Source organism: Prionailurus bengalensis, chromosome D1 (genome assembly GCF_016509475.1).
Source record: "Prionailurus bengalensis isolate Pbe53 chromosome D1, Fcat_Pben_1.1_paternal_pri, whole genome shotgun sequence".
NCBI lineage: Eukaryota > Metazoa > Chordata > Mammalia > Carnivora > Felidae > Prionailurus > Prionailurus bengalensis.
This window is the reverse complement of record NC_057346.1, coordinates 37,275,798-37,296,035: the sequence shown is the minus strand read 5'-3', so window position 1 is coordinate 37,296,035 and position 20,238 is coordinate 37,275,798.

The window sequence follows — 20,238 nt, the reverse complement described above, 5'->3', positions numbered from 1 at the left end:
CTTCATATTATGTAGTAAACAGTATATTAATAAATCACCTCTCATTCTTTGGAACTTAGACTTATAGAAACCAGAGTTCTAAAGTGAGTGTTATTAAAAAAATACGAATGAGTCTGGCAAGTTCTTGAGGGTTTGGTAAGTTCCAGTTCTGATAAGAAATAGATAGACATTAGTATAATTGAACCATTTGAAAGCAGAAGAACAAGGCATTTAACTATGTAAAGAAAACCCCTTTCTGCCTGTACTCAACAATTTCAGACTACTGAAGGTCAAATAATCACAAGCCTAATGTTTGCAAAATTCAAATTCTACTTCTTATTCTGAAGCTGGTGCAATAAAATAGAGGAAGAAAAAAACCACAGTCAGAAATAAGAATAGGACCCAGAAAGAGCCAAATAAATGGAAGAAATGATAGTATAGATTCTTGCTAATGTCTTTTGCTGTGTAATCATTGCATGGCAGAATTTATAATGCCTCTCATGGTAAAGCACCTTCCACTAGGATGCAGTTTGGAGCAAAGGAGCAGATTGGTTAACATATTACCTTTTTTGAGAGGCAAGAATTGAACTAGTTAGCCTGAGGTCTAGGATTATGGGAAGAAGCTCATGGCTTCTTGCTACAGTCAGGATGTTCTAGGTTTTATGGCTGTATTTATTAGCTAACGTTGTTGCCCAAAACTGAACAGACTGATGAACCGCCATGTTTTATTAGAGTAATAACATGGAAAAATCCTAAATTGGGAAAACAAGAACCATGGGTATTCAACCTCTAAGGTAATTTTTAGCACCACCTAATCATGGGAATGGCAAGAATCAGAGCCAACCTCTGAGGTGATCACTGATGGAAATGCAGAGGGATCTGCTGTTTTAAGCCATTGAGATGTTTTAGGTTATTTGTTACCCTAGAATAACCTACCCTATTTGACTTATACATCCTCTTTTACAATTTCTATTTATTATTGCTTTCCAGATGTCATTTAATCATAGATTAATGCTCTTGGAGGAGTAACATCTATTTTTCATTGTTAGAGGTGGGGAAATTATTTTGCACTTCTATGTTTCTATGTGGAGAAACCGTCATTAAGATGAAAGCCCTCCTGGGGCACCTGGATGGCTCAGTTGGTTAAGCGTCCTACTGTGCTGACACCTCAGAGCCTGGAGCCTGCTTTGGATTCTGTGTCTTTCTGCCCCTCCCCTGCTCACGTTCTGTCTCTCCCACTCTTAAAAATAAATAAACATAAAAATGAAAAAACAAAAGATTAAAGCACTCCTGGGATGCCTGGGTAACTCATTCAGTTAAGCTTCTGACTTTTGATTTTGGCTCGGGTTAGGATATCATGGTTTGTGAGATCGAGCCCCCTGTCAGGCTCTGCACTGACAGCGAGGAGCCTGCTTGGGAATCTCTCTCTCCCTTTCTCTTCCGCCCCTCCCCTGCTCATGCTTTTGATCTTTCAAAATAAATAAATAAATAATCTTTATAAAAAGATGGAAGCACTCCTGAATTCTCTTTGTCCTTCTAATCATTTCTTCTCTTGGGGCAGAAGTACCAACTAATTAAAGTCAGATTGACTGAAGACACTGGGCATGCATGGCTCATCCTCTTCTCAATCAGAGCTTCTTAATCTTGGAGAACATCTGTTAGGTTTGATTTTTGCCAAGTGTTAAGCTGAAAAATATGGGCCCTATACTTGCTGTTGCCTGGCTCTCCCTAAGACTCTACAGGCAATTCTGCTTAATTCAGGCGATAGTAATAGCAAGGTTTTGACTCAGAACTAAAATCACATTATGTACTTACTTTTTAATCAGTAATAATATTTATTTTTAATATCTGACTCCTGCATCTATCTCTCAACTGATACCAAATGTGGGAGAAATGTGTAAGTGATTCTGGAACTTATGTTGGATGCAGTATTGGATGAGAGTTTGGGTTACCAGCCTTTAGTTGCTTAAATTTTTCTTTTATTACTCTTATTTTCAGATTTATTGAGGTATAATTGATAAATAAAGTGGTAAGATATTCAAAATGTAAAATGTGATGATTTGATACACATTATACATCAAGAAAGAATTTTCTCTCATTGAGTTAACACATTCATCACCTCATAGTTCCTTGATTGATTGATGAGAACATGGAAGTTATATTCACTTATCAAATTTCAGTTGTACAATACAGTGTTATCAACTATAGTCACCTTGTTATACATTAGAGTCGCAAAACTTATTTATCTTATAACTGAAAGTTTGTCTCATTTTACCAGTCTTCCCCTATTTCCCTCACTCACCAGACCCTGGCAACCTACTTGTCTATTCTATTTTTCTTTAAGTTTGATTTTTTTTCTTTTTTTTTTTAGACTGCATGTAATGTTTGTCTTTCTCTGTCTGGTTATTCTACTAAGCAAAGTGCCCTCTAGGCTTATCCATATTCTTGCAAATAAACGGATTTTCTTATTTTTGAAGGCTGAATAATACTACCTTTTCTTTATCCACTCATCCATTAATGGACACTTTGTTTCCATATCTTAGCTATTGTGAATAATACTCAATGGCCATGGTACTGCAAATAACTCTTTGAGATAATTATTTTCCTTCCTTTGGATATATACCCAGAAGCTGGATGGCTGTATCATATAGTAGTTCTGATAGTTTTGATTTTTTGAGAAACTTCTGTATTGTTTTCATGACTGTACCTGTTTACATTACCATCAACAGTGTACAAGTGTTCCCTTATCTACACATCCTCACCAGTACAATGTATATCTTATCTTTTTGACAATATATAACCTAAAAGTTGTGAGATGATATCATGATATTTCATTGTGGTTTTGGTTTGCATTCCCCAGATGATTAGTGATGTTAAACACCTTTTCATTTGCCTGTTGGCCATTTAGTGATGGAATGGCCATTAGTTGGAATAATTCCTATTCAGATCCTTTGCCAATTTTTAAAATGGGTTATTGGTTCTTTATTATTATTGAGTTCTGTGGGTTACTTGTATATTTTGGATATTAACCCCTTATTGGATATGTGGTTTGCAAATATTCTTTCCCATTCAGTATGTTATCTTTTTATTCTGTTGATGGTTTCCTTTGTTGTATAGAAGTTTTTTAATTTGATGTAGTCTCACTCATTAATTTTTGAATTTATTACCTTTACTTGTATTTTTAATTTTTATTTAGTCATTGATTTTAAGTAGGCTCCACACTGGCATGAAGACCAATGTGGGACTTGAATTCATACCCAGAGTTTAACACCTAGGCTGAGATTAAGAGTCAGACTCTCCATTGACTTAGCTACCCAGGTGCCCTTGTTGCCTTTGCTTTTAGTGTCAAATCCAAAAATTCATTGCCAAGACCAATGTTAAGAGATTTACTCTCTATGTTTTCCTCTGAAAGTTTTATGGTTTCAGTCTTTAATCTATTTTGAGTTGATTTTTGTGTATGGTGTAAGATAGGGATCTAGTTTCATTCTTTTCTGTATGACTGTCCAATATTCCCCAAACTATTTTTTGAAGACACTATCTTTCCCCCTGATTCTTGGCTTTAATTAATAAATTTGACATAAATTAATTGACGATATGTAAATAGGTTTATTTCTGGGCTTTGGTTCTGTTCTATTGATCTGTTTGTTCTAATGCTAATACCAAACTTTTTTCATCATGGCAGCTTTGTAATATAGTTTGAAATCAGGAAGTATGATGTGTCTAGCTTTGTTCTATTTTTCTCAAGATTGCTTTGTTTATTTGAGGTCTTTTGTGGTTTCATACACATTTTAGAAATGTTTGTTCTATTTCTGTGAAAATGACTTTGAAATTTTGATAAGGATTGCATTGAACCTGTAAATTGTTCTGGAGAGTATGGACATTTTAATGGTATTAATTCTTCTGATCCTTGCACATGTAGTATCTTTCAATTTACAATAAAACCTTGGGTTGCAAAGATAATTCATTCTAGAAATATGCTTTTAATCCAAAGCTCTTGTATATCTAAGTGAATTTCAAGAACCATTGGTTCAGATCTGATAATGTAACATTTGACATCATGTAATACTCATATTGCAAGACATCGCATATTTATCAAGTTAAAATTTATTAGAAATATTTACTTGCCTTGCAGAACACTTACAGAATAAGGTACTTGTAATCAAAGGGTTTACTGTATTTGTGCCTTCAATTTCTATCATCAATGTCTTATAGTTTTCAGTGTAGATATCTTTCATCTCCCTGGTTAAATTTATTTCTAAGTATTTTCTTACTTTTGACACTTGTAAATGAGATTTTCTTAATTTCTCTTTCTGATAGTTCATTGCTAGTGTATAGAAATGTAACTGATTTTGTATATTGATTTTGTATCTTGCAACTTTATTGACTTTATTAGTTTGGACAGAATTTTGGTGGAGCCATTAGTGTCTTCTATATTTAAGATGATGTCATCTGCAGATAGAAACAATTTTACTTCATTATTTCTGATTTGGATGAGTTTTGTTTCTTTTTCTTGTCTATTTGCTCTGGCTAGAACTTCCTGTACTATGTTATGTAAAGGTGGTAAGAGTGGTCATCTTTGTCTCATTCCTGATCTTAGAGAAAAAGCTTTCAGATTTTCACCATTGAGTATAATGTTATCTGTAGGTTTAAATGGTCTTTATTATGTTAAGGTATGTTCCTTTTGTACCTAATTTGTTAAGAGTTTTTATAGTGAATAGATGTTAAATTTTGTCAAATAGTTTCTCTGCATTTATTGAGACAATCATGTAATTTTTATTCATCCTTTGTTAATGTGGTATATCTCATTGGATCATCTATACATCCCTAGAATAAATCCCACTGTATTGTCATGTATGATCCTTTTAATGTACTGTTGAATTTGATTTTCTAATATTTTGTTGAGAGGTTTTTAATTTTATTTGTCAGGGATATTGGTCTGTACTTTTCTTTTTTTTTCAGTGTCCTTGGCTGGCTTTGGTAATAGGGTGATGCTGACTTTGTAAAATGAGTTGGGAAGTGTTCCCTTCTATTCTATTTTTTGAAAGAGTTTGACAAGGGTTGGTATTAGTTCTTCTTTAAACGTTTGGTAGAATTTGCCAGTAAAGTTGTCTGGTCCATGACTTTTCTTTGTTGGGAAGTTTTTTTTTTTTTTAATGTTTATTTACTTTTGAGAGAGAGAGAGAAAAAAAGTCTGTGCATGAGAGTGGGGGATGGGCAGAGAGAGAGGAAGACAGAGGATTTGAAGTGGGTTCTGTGCTGACAGCAGAGAGCCCAAAATGGGGTTCAAACTCATGAACCATAAGATCATGACCTGAGCTGAAGTCGGATGTTTAAATGACTGAGCCACCCAGACACTCCTTTTTGTTGGGAAGTTTTTGATTGTTGGGTCACTCTCCTTACTAGTAATTAGTCTGTTCAGATTTTCTAAATTTTTCATGATTCAATCTTGGCATCTTTCTAATGTTTCTAAGACATTATACATTTTTTCTAGGTTGTCCAATTTTTTTTAAATATGAAATTTATTTTCAAATAAATTTATTTTCAAACTGGTATGGCTACAAAAGGCCATATTTCATTCTTTCTCATTGCCAAGTAGTATTCCATTGTGTATATAAACCACGATTTCTTTATCCATTCATCAGTTGATGTAGGTTGTCCAATTTTGGGTATATAATTGTTCATAGTAGTCTCTATAATCTTTGCATTTCTCTGGTATCAATTACAATGTCTCATAATTCATTTCTTTTTCTTTTTCTTAACTTTTATTTAGCTTCAGGTGTACAATATAGTGATTCAACACTTCCATACATCACCCAGTGCTCATCACAACAAGTACACTCCTTAATCCCTATCACCTATTTTATGCATCTCTCTACCCACCTCCCCTCTGGTAACCATCAGTTTATTCTCTATAGGTAAGAGTCTGTTGCTTGGTTTGCCTTCTTCTCTCTTTTCCCACCTTTGTTTGATTTCTTAAATTCCACATATGAGTGAAATCACATGGCATTTGTCTTTCTCTTACTGACTTAATTCACTTAGCATAATACTCTCTACCTCCATCCATGTCACCACCACAAATGGCAAGATTTCATTCTTTTTATGGCTAAGTAATATTCTATTGTGTCTATGTAATACCTCTTTATCCATTCATCAATCGATAGACACCTGGGCTGTTGCAATAGTATAAGTAGTGTAGATAATGCTGTTATAAACATCAGGATGCATGTTTCCCTTTGAATTCATAATTTTGTATTCTTTGGGTGAATACCCAGTAGTGCAATTACTAAATCATAAAATAGTTTTATTTTTAACTTTTTGGGGAAACATTCATACTGTTTTCCACAGTGACTGTACCAGTTTGCATTTTACCTAAATGCAAGAGGGTTTCCCTTTCAGGGAAAAAAAAAAAGGAGGGTTTCCCTTTCTCTGCATCCTCACCAATACTTGTTTCTTGTACTCTTGATTTTAGCCATTCTGCAAGGTGTGAGGTGAGATTTCATTGTAGTTTTGCTTTGTATTTCCCTGATGATGAGTGATGTTGAGCATCTTTTCATGTGTCTCTTGACTATCTGTAAGTCTTCATTGGATAAATGTCTATGTCTTCTGCCCATTTTTTAAATTACTTACTTTTGGAATGTTGAGTTTGATAAGTCCTTTATATTTTTGGGTATTAATCCTTTATCATATACGTCATTTGCAAATATCTTCTATTCCATAGGCTGTTATTTAGTTTTGTTGATTGTTTCCTTCACTGTGTAAAAGATTTTTATTTCAATGAGGCCCCAATAGTTTATTTTTGGTTTTGTTTCCTTTGCTTCAGAAGACGTATCTAGTAAGAAGTTGCTATGGCTAATGTCCAAGAGGTTACTGCCTGTGCTCTCTTCTAGGATTTTTATGGTTTCAAGTCTCACATTTAGGTCTTTAATCCATTTTTTTAATGTTTATTTATTTTTGAGAGAGACAAGGAGAGACAGACTGTGAGAGGGTGAGGGGCAGAGAGCGAGGGAAACACAGAATCTGAAGCAGGCTCCAGGCTCTGAGCTGATAACACAGGGCCTGACATGGGGCTCGAACCCATGAACCATGGGATCATGACCTGATTGAAGTTGGATGCTTAACCAACTAAGCCACCCAGGTGCCCCAGGTCTTTAATCCACTTTGAATTTATTTTGTGTATAGTGTAAGAAAGGGGTGCAATTACCTCTTTTCCATGTTGCTGTCTACTTTCTCCAAAACCATTTGCTGAACAGACTGTGTTTTTCCCATTGGATATTCTTTTCTAGCTTTGTTGAAGACTAATTGACTATATAGTTGTGGGTTCATTTCCAGGCTTTCTATTCTATTCCATTGGTCTAGTTGTCTATTTTTGTGCCAGTACCATGCTGTTTTGGTCACTATAGTTTTGTAATATAACTTGAAATCTGGAATTGTGATGCCTCCATCTTTGTTTTTCTTTTTCAAGGTTGTAATTCATTTATAATTTTATTTATTTAGGTACTCCCTCTTTTCTTGGTGAGTCTAGCTAAAGAGTTGTCTCTTTTATCTTTTAAAAAAATCAGGTTTTGTTTGTTTGTTTGTTTTGTTTCAGTGATCTTTTATATTATCTTTTTAGTTTATTTCTTTTATTTCCACTTTGATCTTGGTTATTTCCTCCTTTCTTCTAACTTTGGGCTTGGTTTGTTCTTTTTTTAAAATTTTTTAATGTTTATTTTATTTTTGTGAGAGAGACAGAGCATGAATGAGGGAGGGGCAGAGAGAGAGGGAGACTCAGAATCTGAAGCAGGCTCCAGGCTCCAAGCTGTCAGGTCAGAGCCTGATGTGAGGCTTGAACCCATGAACTGTGAGATCATGACCTGAGCCTAAATTGGACACTTAACCTGCTAAGCCACCCAGACACCCCTGTTCTTCTTTTTATAGTTTCTTGAGGTGTAAAGATAACTTGTATTTGGGCTTGATCTTTTTTCTTAATGTTGATTTTTATCACTATAATTCTCTGTCTTAGCACTGCTTTTGCAGCCTTTCATAAGTTTTGCTATGCGGTGTTTCCATTTTAATTTTCTCAAGTTATTTTATATTTCTTTTTTGATTTCTTTCCCACCCAGTGTTTTTTTTTTTTTCAGAACCATGTTATTTAATCTCCATGCATTTGTGAGTTTTCTTCTTTTAAGTGATTTCCAGTTTCTTACCATTGTGGTCAGATAAGATGTTGATGTATTTCAATCTTCTTAAACTTATTAAGGCTTATTTTATGGACTACCAAATGATCTATGTTGCAGAATGTTTCATGTGCTCTTGAAAAATGTGTATTCTGGTGCTGTTGGATTGAATGCTATGTATATATCTGTTAAAGCCATCTGTTCTAATTTGTTGCTTAAGTCATTGTTTCCTAACTGATTTTCTGTCTGGATGATTTATCCATTGTTGAAAGTGGTTTTTGAAATCCTCTATTATTGTTATTGAGAAACTGTCTGTTTCTCCTTTCAGATCTAGTAATATTTGCTTTATATGTTTATGTGCTCCTATGTTGCATGCATACATACTTAAAAATATTTTAACCTTGATGAATTGAGTCCTTTACCATAATATAATAACTTTTTGTCTCTTGCTATAGTCTTTAGCTTATACTCTATTTTGCCTAAGTATAGTTACTCCTGCTCTCTTTTTGTTTCAATTTATATGACATGCCATTTTCTATCTCTTTACTTTGAACCTCTGTGTGTTCTTAAATCTTAAGTGAGTCTCTTATAGACAATATACAGTTTTGTCTTTTTTGAAAAATCCATCAGCCACTCTGTTTTATTAAAAACATAATTTAGTCCATTTACATTTAAAGTAATTATTGATAGGAATGGATTTACTATTGCCTTAAGGTTTTTCTCTGGTAATATTTTTTTGTATTTTTGTTTTTTAAAGTACTTTGAATTTATCATGCTAATCCTTGTAGTTTGCAAAGTTTCTACTGAAAAATCTGCTGATGGTCAATGGGGATTTCTTCTATATAACAAGTTGGTTTTCTTTTGCTGCTTATAAGATTCTCTCCTTGTTTTTAAACTGCATAATTTAATTATTATATCTCTTTAATTTTTGACAATTTAATTTTAATGTTTTTCTTTGGATTCTTCTTATTTGGGACTTTTTGGACTTCCTAGATCTGGATATCTGTTTCCCCAGGTTAGACATGATTTTAGCCATTATTTCTCTGAATAAACTTTCTGCCCCTTTCTCTGTCCTCCGTCTCTGGGTCTTTTAAAATGCATACATTGGCCCACTTACTTATTGTCCTATAAGTCCCTTAAGCTCTCTTCAAGGTTTCATTTTTTTCTTTTTGTTTCTATCAATGTATTCCAGTACTCTATATTTAAGTTTCTGATCCTTTTTTTCACTTTATCTAGTCTTCTGTTGAAATCCTATATCAAAACTTTTCAGTTCTGTTATTGTATTTTTCAACTCTGTGATTTCTGTACGTTGCTTTTTATATTTTCTATCTCTGTTGAAATCTTACTTTGTTCATACATTGCTGTTCTGACTAGGTAAGTATCTTCATCATCATTATTTTGAAATCTCTTTCAGGTATGTCATTATCTCTGTTTCATTAACATTGGTGTCTGGATACTAATATGTTCTTTTGTTTGGAACATACTCTAGTTCCTCATTATTCTTGAATCTGTGTTGATTTCTGTGCAATAGATGAGACAGCTACTCCTCCCAGTCTTGACAGAGTGGTCTCATGTAGAAGATGAAGCTTATCAATCAGCCCAGCTTGTGCTCCTTATTGTCTCTCCACCTCCTGACTGTCCAAACTGTCTCCTTTGATTTTAGTTGCTTCCAGTACTTGAGGGGATGCCACGACCCATCATTGTCCCAAAGATGAGGATTACAGTTAGTACCTTAATGCAAGCTTATTAAAGCTGATGCTCTCAGGCAGCAACTTTTAAAATATGCAGATTAACCAGGGGAGGTGTTTTTCTTCAGGGAAATACTGGGAAGTGATGTTTTTGCTTTCTTTCTGTGTGGGGGAATAACTAGTTAATAACTGCTTCCTTTTTGCTACATTACTGTGGTACTCATGAATGGAAGCCCTGTTGGTTATTCTGGGGCCCATTCCTCAGGCTGTAGCCATAAAATCTGGGAGGCAGGTGAGATACTGGTGATTTAAAACAGAATGGAGAAAGGAGATGGAGGAAGTATTCATTGGTTTCTCTCATCTCTTGGGAGGTGGAGGGATCACAACAAATACTTTGTTGCATCCTAAGTAGTAGGCTGGCCTTCAGGCAGCAGCTTTGAAAGCATGCAGATAAACCTCCTTTTAGCAAAAGACTGAGAGAGAGATGGGCATTTTTGCCTCCTCCCTCTGTACTGAGCCCTAGGGGAATAGTCATGGCTAGTGCTCTCGTGCCCATTAAGAACTGTTGTTTTGTTGGTTATTGTTTTGTGGGTCTTGTGAATGCAAGCCCCACTGGTTTTCAGAATGAATCATTTTGGAGCCCATCCCTCAGGTGAGAATCTCAAAAGTTAGGAGGATATATATGGGCTCCAAAAACCTTTGCTCTTTGGGGAGAAGCTAAGAGTTAGAGATTCCCTCCTGATTATATAGTTCTGTGCTAGAGTGGGGTTTATGACAAGCATATATTGCAGACTTCACTATCTGTTTCAGTATGGTTTTTGTTTTTTGTTGTTTTTGTTGTTTTGTTTTGTTTTTGTTTATATTTTGTTTTCTTTGCCTGATATGTAGGAGTTCCTCATCTAGCTCTGGATCTTTTTCAGAGGGAATTGCTCTGTGTGTAGTTATGTATTTGGTTACATCCATTGGGGGAGGGTAGCACAGGAGCTTTCTGTGTTACCGTCTTGCCATCTTACTTGATCTTCTGATTCTATTTTTTTAATAGGTGGTAGTTTATTTTAATAAAGAAGAATTTTATGATTATATTTATAAGACAGAATGTACATGGATACTTGACAACTATAAGGTGAAATGTAGCATGCAAATATTGGTTTTTGTACCTCAGAATTTTTCTCTTCTTTCCCTCCTCCCTCTCTCCCTCTTTCACCCTTCCTTCTTTCCTTTTTCTTCTTTCTTTCTCCCTCCCTCTTTCTTTCTTTCTTTCTTTCTTTCAAAAATATCCAACCAACCCCATTCCATAACTATAATGTGATTTTCAGTTAAGGTGATATGTCCTCCCTCTCCCAGGCATGGATCCTAGGACTGGACAATATGCCTTTGGCAATAGTGAATAATGAATCACCAATATCTTCCACTGACCCAACTGACTTATCAGAGACCTTCCTTGGTATTGGTATTTGTATTGGTATATATAGATTAAATCAATAATAACTACAAAACAAAAACAAAAAAACTCTATATCTTTTTGTTGAAGTTGGAAGCTGGATATTAAAAATGAAGAACTGCCAATGACCATCCTCATTAGCTTCATAAATGATGTCTGTCTGTAGTCAGAGCAAATAATTCCAATATAAGAGGGAATTAAGCCTAGAAATGGAGAGAGGGTGAGAGAGAGAATGGGAGCAAGAGAAATATGCCTTATGACATCCTTTAATCTTGAGTTCCAAACTTGCCTAAGGCCGATTCCACCTCTGGATGTCTCAGCTAAACAATAAAATACATTTTTTATTAAGATAGTTTTAGTTGAGCTTACTTCACTTGCCAGTGAGTGAGTTTGGTTAATATTGAAGGTTATAAGTGATGAGCCTAAAACACTGTGGTTATATAAATGTTCAGAACCATTTTACAGTTGTTCGTTGTTTATAATAATTTGCTTATGGGAAGAAATATAATGGTAAGAAAAATAAATTCACACTAAAGTGATTTTAAGATAAGTCAAGAAAACCCATGGACAATAGAAAAAAAGAGTATAGAAGGAATTTCTTTGATACCTGGTATAGATGGTACTGCAATCATTCCAGATGGCCCAGAAAAAGTGGCATTGAGAAAAATCTATGGATGAAATAACATGCAAAGGAAGATAAAGTTATGTGAGTGGTCCTAAAGGAACTATCAGACTTTAAAGAAGCTCCAGGAAGACCATGTGAAGATTAAAATCAGAAAATGTATTCATTTTAATGCAAAAGGGGGAAAACTGTCTCAGAAGTTCAAGTAACAGACATGCCTATAGTAACAAAGCTAATAAAAGAATTTTATAAAGGAATATTTTGTAAAAAGAGGGTAAATTGTAAATAGCAGAATTATAAATATATTTAATTCCCTAAATCTTCTTATAAAATGTTTAAACATTTGATTTAAAAAGTGTGCTTATTATTATTTTTTTTTGTAATTTACTCATAATATATTTGGAGTAAATATGTTAATTACTGCTGGAGTAAAATTAATAAAGTTTTATTACTGAAACCAGCATCTTCTTATGCTGGACATAAATTATTAAACTTGTCATGTATTTAACGAGACTTGACAGATCTGCCAAAAAGAGACAGGCAGATTTCTTTCATTTCCTTCTTTTGAACAAAGATCAAAGATCGTTTTTTAAAAAACGTTTTCTCTATTGCCTTACTATTCAGATAGCAAAATCCTGCTTTGCAGAATCCTTATTACATATTATTTGGGCAGCATTTCTTTATTTATTTATTTTTTTTGCATTACATTGAAGTTTTTTCCCCTTCAATTTATTCTGGCATTTATTATCAATAAAGGGGCTGAGAAATTCAGATTATTGAGCCCATCAGGGTGAAATGTTCAAAATAATGTCAGCTTGGCTTTTATTGTGCACTAAAGATTATGGTGGCCCCTGAGTAAATCATCAAAACACATTATTTGATCAATGAAAGACAACTGTCATTCTATGAGCTTCATTTTCCATTTAACAGTGTGAAAAATCTCTGTTAACATCAGATGTTAAATTTAGAGAGCACATTAATGCTCGCCTCTCCTCATGAAATGTGGTACACATTTAATCAACACTTGATTTGATACCTCAGTCATGGTACACCCTAATTATAACCCAAATCCAAACAATACTTGTATTATATATCTGCAAAATGTGTGGTAAATCATTTTAATGCTGATGCTTTGACATCAGACTACACCCGAGTTTAAAGTTTGACTTTCCCAATTGCTAGCGTGATTGTAGACAAGTTACTTTGACACAGAATGCCTTCATTAAAAGGAATTAATAATACATATTTCATACGGTTGGAATTTAATGAGCTAATACAGGTCAGACAATACAGTATCTGCTACTCTGAAAGATGTCAGTAGTCAGGACGATGACAATGAAAATGACAAAGCTATTATTAAAAGCATAGGATCCAAGAAAGAAGCCTCTAGGTTAGTTCATAGCAAACTCCCCTTATGTCTAGGAAGTCATGATGCCATATTTTCCCTTGTCTGTTTATCTATGGATAAAACAAAATTATTCTGTTTTATCTTAAAAAAGACTGCTCTGAAATATGCCCCAACACTTTTCCTTCAAGTCAGTGATGAAATAATGTATTTTCTGGGTATAAAATAAACACAGATGTTTTTACTGTTCCCAAGCTGGAATTGAAATAGGGACTCAAACAATCCACAGCCTCCTGGAACTTCAGCCTTCTCAAATCCCTCTTTATGGCTCCAATACCTCTATGTGGGAACTCCTTGCAGTAATAAATGCCATCTTCCATGTTTATCATGCCTCTCATATTGCAAAGGTATGCATCCTTGACTTCTGATTCTTCCATGAGAACCTTTGTATAACTAATGTTGATGCTTCCACTCTCTCTCACCCACTCTTCATGATATGCTATTTGCCATTTCAGGCCCCTAATTTATTTTATTTTATTTTATTTTATTTTATTTTATTTTATTAATTATTTTATATTTGAGAGAGAGAGAGCAGAGGAGAGGGGCAGGGGAAGAGAGAGCAAGAGAGAGAGAGAATCTAAAGCAGTCTCCATTCTCAGCACGGAGCCCAATGCAGGTCTTGATCCCATGATCCTGGGATCATGACCTGAACCAAAATCAAGAGTTGGATGCTCAACCAAGTAAGCCACCCAGGTGCCCTTAAGGCCCATATTTTAAATCACAATTCATTGCTCCTTTGTGCTCTCAAATTCATGGAGAAGTTCCTATTTTTTTCATCTTCCTTCAGTTCCTGGTGAAATGATTGGCACATTCTAGGGTGCTTATTAAATGAATTAATACAACTTTTATTTCACTTACTGTTTACTATAATTTCTACTCTAAATTCTCTTGGAGTTTTCTAAAGGGAGATATGCCTATTTTAAAACAAATTGGTCTCTGACATTTTAACAATTTTTCTTTTTCTGCAGTTCCAAGTCTCCTCACTTATTGAGCTTGTAACACATTTACTTCCAGTGGTAAATTCTTTCCTTACTGTAGTATATTAAATATTGATTAGGAAATATTCACTTTATGGAAAGAGTATACTCTGCTTTATTGCCATTGGGCTTGGTCATATGGCTTGCTTCGGTTAAAGTATGTGAGAGATACAACTTTCATAGAGGCTTGAAAGGATTTGTATGGTTGGGCATGCCCACCCTCTTGAGTTCCTGACCTTCACCATAAAAGAATATGACTTGGGTAGCCAGTGGTCAAATGAAAATGACAAACACGTGGAGCAGACCAGGATGCAAACCACAGCCTAGAGCCAAGGCTTGCTTCTAAGCCTTCCCAATTTAGAATAGCCAAATCCCAGCTGACCTGCAGACTTCTAAGCGAAAAAACAGTTGTATGTCACTGTGTTTTAAGGTAGTTTGTTTTTGCAGCATTATTGTGCCAATAACTGACTGGCCTATTCAATCTATAGAACTGGGAAGGGTTATTTGACGTATGAGCTAATCTGAGGAATAAATGAAAGAATAAAAGGCTTTAGTAATTTTTCTCTTCTTATTAAGCTGATTAGATTCATATGCACATAAATACATAGACCTACCAAACCAACCCTTGACATACAATGTAACAGTGTCTGAAATTGTATAGAACTTATTTTAGTCTCATGCTCTGGAATTTCTGTTATAATAATGAACTGCATCTATCACCTTAGTTCTAAAGGTTTAGTAATTAAGAGTAGAAATATCTTTGTTACATAATACCCATATGAACTTGCTGTGAGCCACTGTTAACACACAATTGCTTATTTTCTTTTGTTTATACTACACTACCTTAAATTACATATTAAAATTATCTTGTTATTACTGTTATTACATATAAAACCTCCTGGTTTTACTATTTTACTAACATTCTGAATGGAAATTCAGGTTCAAGTAAATTCTTTTTGCTCTTTTGTTTTCAGACAGAATTTTCTTTTTTTCCTGTAGTCTACATAGTGATACCATTTTCATAGGCTTAGGAATATACTGATGTTTAATGGATAACCAGTTATTTCTGTCTTATTTGTTCTTTTGAGTTTAACACACTGGAGAAGTTCTTCTTTTCTGTTGAGGACTACCATTTGTATTGTGCTGTTTAACACTTGTTGCTTAGATCAACTTTGAAAATGATATTTGTTGTTTCTGTTTTTATTCAAGTATAATTAAAACTGATACATTAGCTCTCTCCTCAGTATCTCACCGCTGCGTCAGTGCAGGCATCAGCAAATTAATGAGAGGAGAGAGGAGGCCCCTGCTCTTGGGCACCCGCAAGAACTTACTCCAACTCCAGACACACCATAAACACTTTCATCTAACGGAAGATAAGCTGTGAAATCGGATTTCTGAACCACAAGACACTTGTGTGAAAACTGCATTCCATGCCAGGCCTGAAATGTTCCAAAGCTCAGTTCGCTATCAGCATCCCAGGTGGTGCAATTAATAAAGAGCTAGCGTGGGGCCACTGGCACAAACAAGGCAGCTCCTTAGAGCCTGAACTTACTATTTGTTCCATTCCTTGGGTAGATAATGCCTGTTAATTACTCTGGAGGTTTTGTTAGAACATTCTATCTGGTCTTGCTGGATCAAGCTCTCCTCTACAGATCGCCCTACATGGGGAACTGAAAATAATCCTCATTTCAATGAAATTATTTTGGCGAGGAGAGAGGGAAGATGGCGGAGTAGGAGGACCCTGGGCTCACCGCGCGCCCTGCTAATCACTTAGATTCCACCTACACCTGCCTAAATAACCCAGAAAACTGCCAGAGGATTAGCAGAACGGAGTCTCCAGAGCCAAGCGCAGACGAGAGGCCCACGGAAGAGGGTAGGAAGGACTGCGAGGCGGTGGCGCTCCACGGACTGGCAGGAGGGAGCCGGGGCAGAGGGGCAGCTCGCCAGCCAAGCAGAGCCCCTGAGTCTGGCTGGCAAAAGCGGAGGGGCCTGACGGACTGTGTTCCGACAGCAAGTGCGACTTAGCGTCTGGGAGGTCATAAGTTAACAGCTCTGCTTGGAAAGAGGGAAGGCTGGAGGACAAAGGGAGGGAGAGCTGCTGAGCCCCCGGACGACAGAACTCAGTTTGGTGGGGAACAAAGGCGCTCCCCAGCGCCATCTCCCCCGCCCATCCCCCAGCCAAAATCCCAAAGGGAACCAGTTCCTGCCAGGGAACTTGCTCGCTCCTCGCAAACACCCAACTCTGTGCTTCTGCGGAGCCAAACCTCCGGCAGCGGATCTGACTACCTCCCACTGCCACAGGACCCTCCTGAAGCGGATCACCTAAGGAGAAGCGAGCTAAGCCTGCCCCTCCTGCCCCCGTGCACCTTGCCTACCCACCCCAGCTAATACGCCAGATCCCCAGCATCACAAGCCTGGCAGTGTGCAAGTAACCCTAGGAGACGGGAAGAGAAGGCACACACCAGTCTGACTGTGGCCCCAGCGGTGGGCTGGGGGCAGACATCAGGTCGGACTGCGGCCCCGCCCACCAACTCCAGTTATACACCACAGCACAGGGGAAGTGCCCTGCAGGTCCTCACCACTCCAGGGACTATCCAAAATGACCAAGCAGAAGAATTCCCCTCAGAAGAATCTCCAGGAAATAACAACAGCTAATGAACTGATCAAAAAGGATTTAAATAATATAACAGAAAGTGAATTTAGAATAATAGTCATAAAATTAATCGCTGGGCTTGAAAACAGTATAGAGGACAGCAGAGAATCTCTTGCTACAGAGATCAAGGGACTAAGGAACAGTCACGAGGAGCTGAAAAACGCTTTAAACGAAATGCATAACAAAATGGAAACCACCACAGCTCGGCTTGAAGAGGCAGAGGAGAGAATAGGTGAACTAGAAGATAAAGTTATGGAAAAAGAGGAAGCTGAGAGAAAGAGAGATAAAAAAATCCAGGAGTATGAGGGGAAAATTAGAGAACTAAGTGATACACTAAAAAGAAATAATATACGCATAATTGGTATCCCAGAGGAGGAAGAGAGAGGGAAAGGTGCTGAAGGGGTACTTGAAGAAATAATAGCTGAGAACTCCCCTGATCTCAGGAAGGAAAAGGCATTGAAATCCAAGAGGCACAGAGAACTCCCTTCAGACGTAACTTGAATCGATCTTCTGCATGACATATCATAGTGAAACTGGCAAAATACAAGGATAAAGAGAAAATTCTGAAAGCAGCAAGGGGTAAACGTGCCCTCACATATAAAGGGAGACCTATAAGACTCGTGACTGATCTCTCTTTTGAAACTTGGCAGGCCAGAAAGAATTGGCACGAGATTTTCAGGGTGCTAGACAGAAAAAATATGCAGCCGAGAATCCTTTATCCAGCAAGTCTGTCATTTAGAATAGAAGGAGAGATAAAGGTCTTCCCAAACAAACAAAAACTGAAGGAATTTGTCACCACTAAACCAGCCCTACAAGAGATCCTAAGGGGGACCCTGTGAGACAAAGTACCAGAGACATCACTACAAGCATAAAACATACAGACATCACAATGACTCTAAACCCGTATCTTTCTATAATAACACTGAATGTAAATGGATTAAATGCGCCAACCAAAAGACATAGGGTATCAGAATGGATAAAAAAACAAGACCCATCTATTTGCTGTCTACAAGAGACTCATTTTAGACCTGAGGACACCTTTAGATTGAGAGTGAGGGGATGGAGAACTATTTATCATGCGACTGGAAGCCAAAAGAAAGCTGGAGTAGCCATACTTATATCAGACAAACTAGACTTTAAATTAAAGGCTGTAACAAGAGATGAAGAAGGACATTATATAATAGTTACAGGGTCTATCCATCAGGAAGAGCTAACAATTATAAATGTCTATGCGCCGAATACCGGAGCCCCCAAATATATAAAACAATTACTCATAAACATAAGCAACCTTATTGATAAGAATGTGGTAATTGCAGGGGACTTTAACACCCCACTTACAGAAATGGATAGATCATCTAGACACACGGTCAATAAAGAAACAAGGGCCCTGAATGAGACATTGGATCAGATGGACTTGACAGATATATTTAGAACTCTGCATCCCAAAGCAACAGAATATACTTTCTTCTCGAGTGCACATGGAACATTCTCCAAGATAGATCATATACTGGGTCACAAAACAGCCCTTCATAAGTTTACAAGAATTGAAATTATACCATGCATACTTTCAGACCACAATGCTATGAAGCTTGAAATCAACCACAGGAAAAAGTCTGGAAAACCTCCAAAAGCATGGAGGTTAAAGAACACCCTACTAACGAATGAGTGGGTCAACCAGGCAATTAGAGAAGAAATTAAAAAATATATGGAAACAAACGAAAATGAAAATACAACAATCCAAACGCTTTGGGATGCAGTGAAGGCAGTCCTGTAGAGGAAAATACATTGCAATCCAGGCCTATCTCAAGAAACAAGAAAAATCCCAAATACAAAATCTAACAGCACACCTAAAGGAACAGAAGCAGAACAGCAAAGGCAGCCTAAACCCAGCAGAAGAAGAGAAATAATAAAGATCAGAGCAGAAATAAACAATATAGAATCTAAAAAAACTGTAGAGCAGATCAACGAAACCAAGAGTTGGTTTTTTGAAAAAATAAACAAAATTGACAAACCTCTAGCCAGGCTTCTCAAAAAGAAAAGGGAGATGACCCAAATAGATAAAATCATGAATGAAAATGGAATTATTACAACCAATCCCTCAGAGATACAAACAATTATCAGGGAATACTATGAAAAATTATATGCCAACAAATTGGACAACCTGGAAGAAATGGACAAATTCCTAAGCACCCACACTCTTCCAAAACTCAATCAGGAGGAAATAGAAAGCTTGAACAGACCCATAACCAGCGAAGAAATTGAATCGGTTATCAAAAATCTCCCAACAAATAAGAGTCCAGGACCAGATGGCTTCCCAGGGGAGTTCTACCAGACGTTTAAAGCAGAGATAATACCTATCCTTCTCAAGCTATTCCAAGAAATAGAAAGGGAAGGAAAACTTCCAGACTCATTCTATGAAGCCAGTATTACTTTGATTCCTAAACCAGACAGAGACCCAGTAAAAAAAGAGAACTACAGGCCAATATCCCTGATGAATATGGATGCAAAAATTCTCAATAAGATACTAGCAAATCGAATTCAATGGCATATAAAAAGAATTATTCACCATGACCAAGTGGGATTCATTCCTGGGATGCAGGGCTGGTTCAACATTCGCAAATCAATCAACGTGATACATCACATTAACAAAAAAAAAAAAGAGAAGAACCATATGATCCTGTCAATCGATGCAGAAAAGGCCTTTGACAAAATCCAGCACCCTTTCTTAATAAAAACCCTTGAGAAAGTCGGGATAGAAGGAACATACTTAAAGATCATAAAAGCCATTTATGAAAAGCCCACAGCTAACATCATCCTCAATGGGGAAAAACTGAGAGCTTTTTCCCTGAGATCAGGAACACGACAGGGATGCCCACTCTCACCGCTGTTGTTTAACATAGTGCTGGAAGTTCTAGCATCAGCAATCAGACAACAAAAGGAAATCAAAGGCATCAAAATTGGCAAAGATGAAATCAAGCTTTCGCTTTTTGCAGATGACATGATATATACATGGAAAATCCGATAGACTCCACCAAAAGTCTGCTAGAACTGATACATGAATTCAGCAAAGTTGCAGGATACAAAATCAATGTACAGAAATCAGTTGCATTCTTATACACTAACAATGAAGCAACAGAAAGACAAATAAAGAAACTGATCCCATTCACAATTGCACCAAGAAGCATAAAATACCTAGGAATAAATCTAACCAAAGATGTAAAAGATCTGTATGCTGAAAACTATAGAAAACTTATGAAGGTAATTGAAGAAGATTTAAAGAAATGGAAAGACATTCCCTGCTCATGGATTGGAAGGAT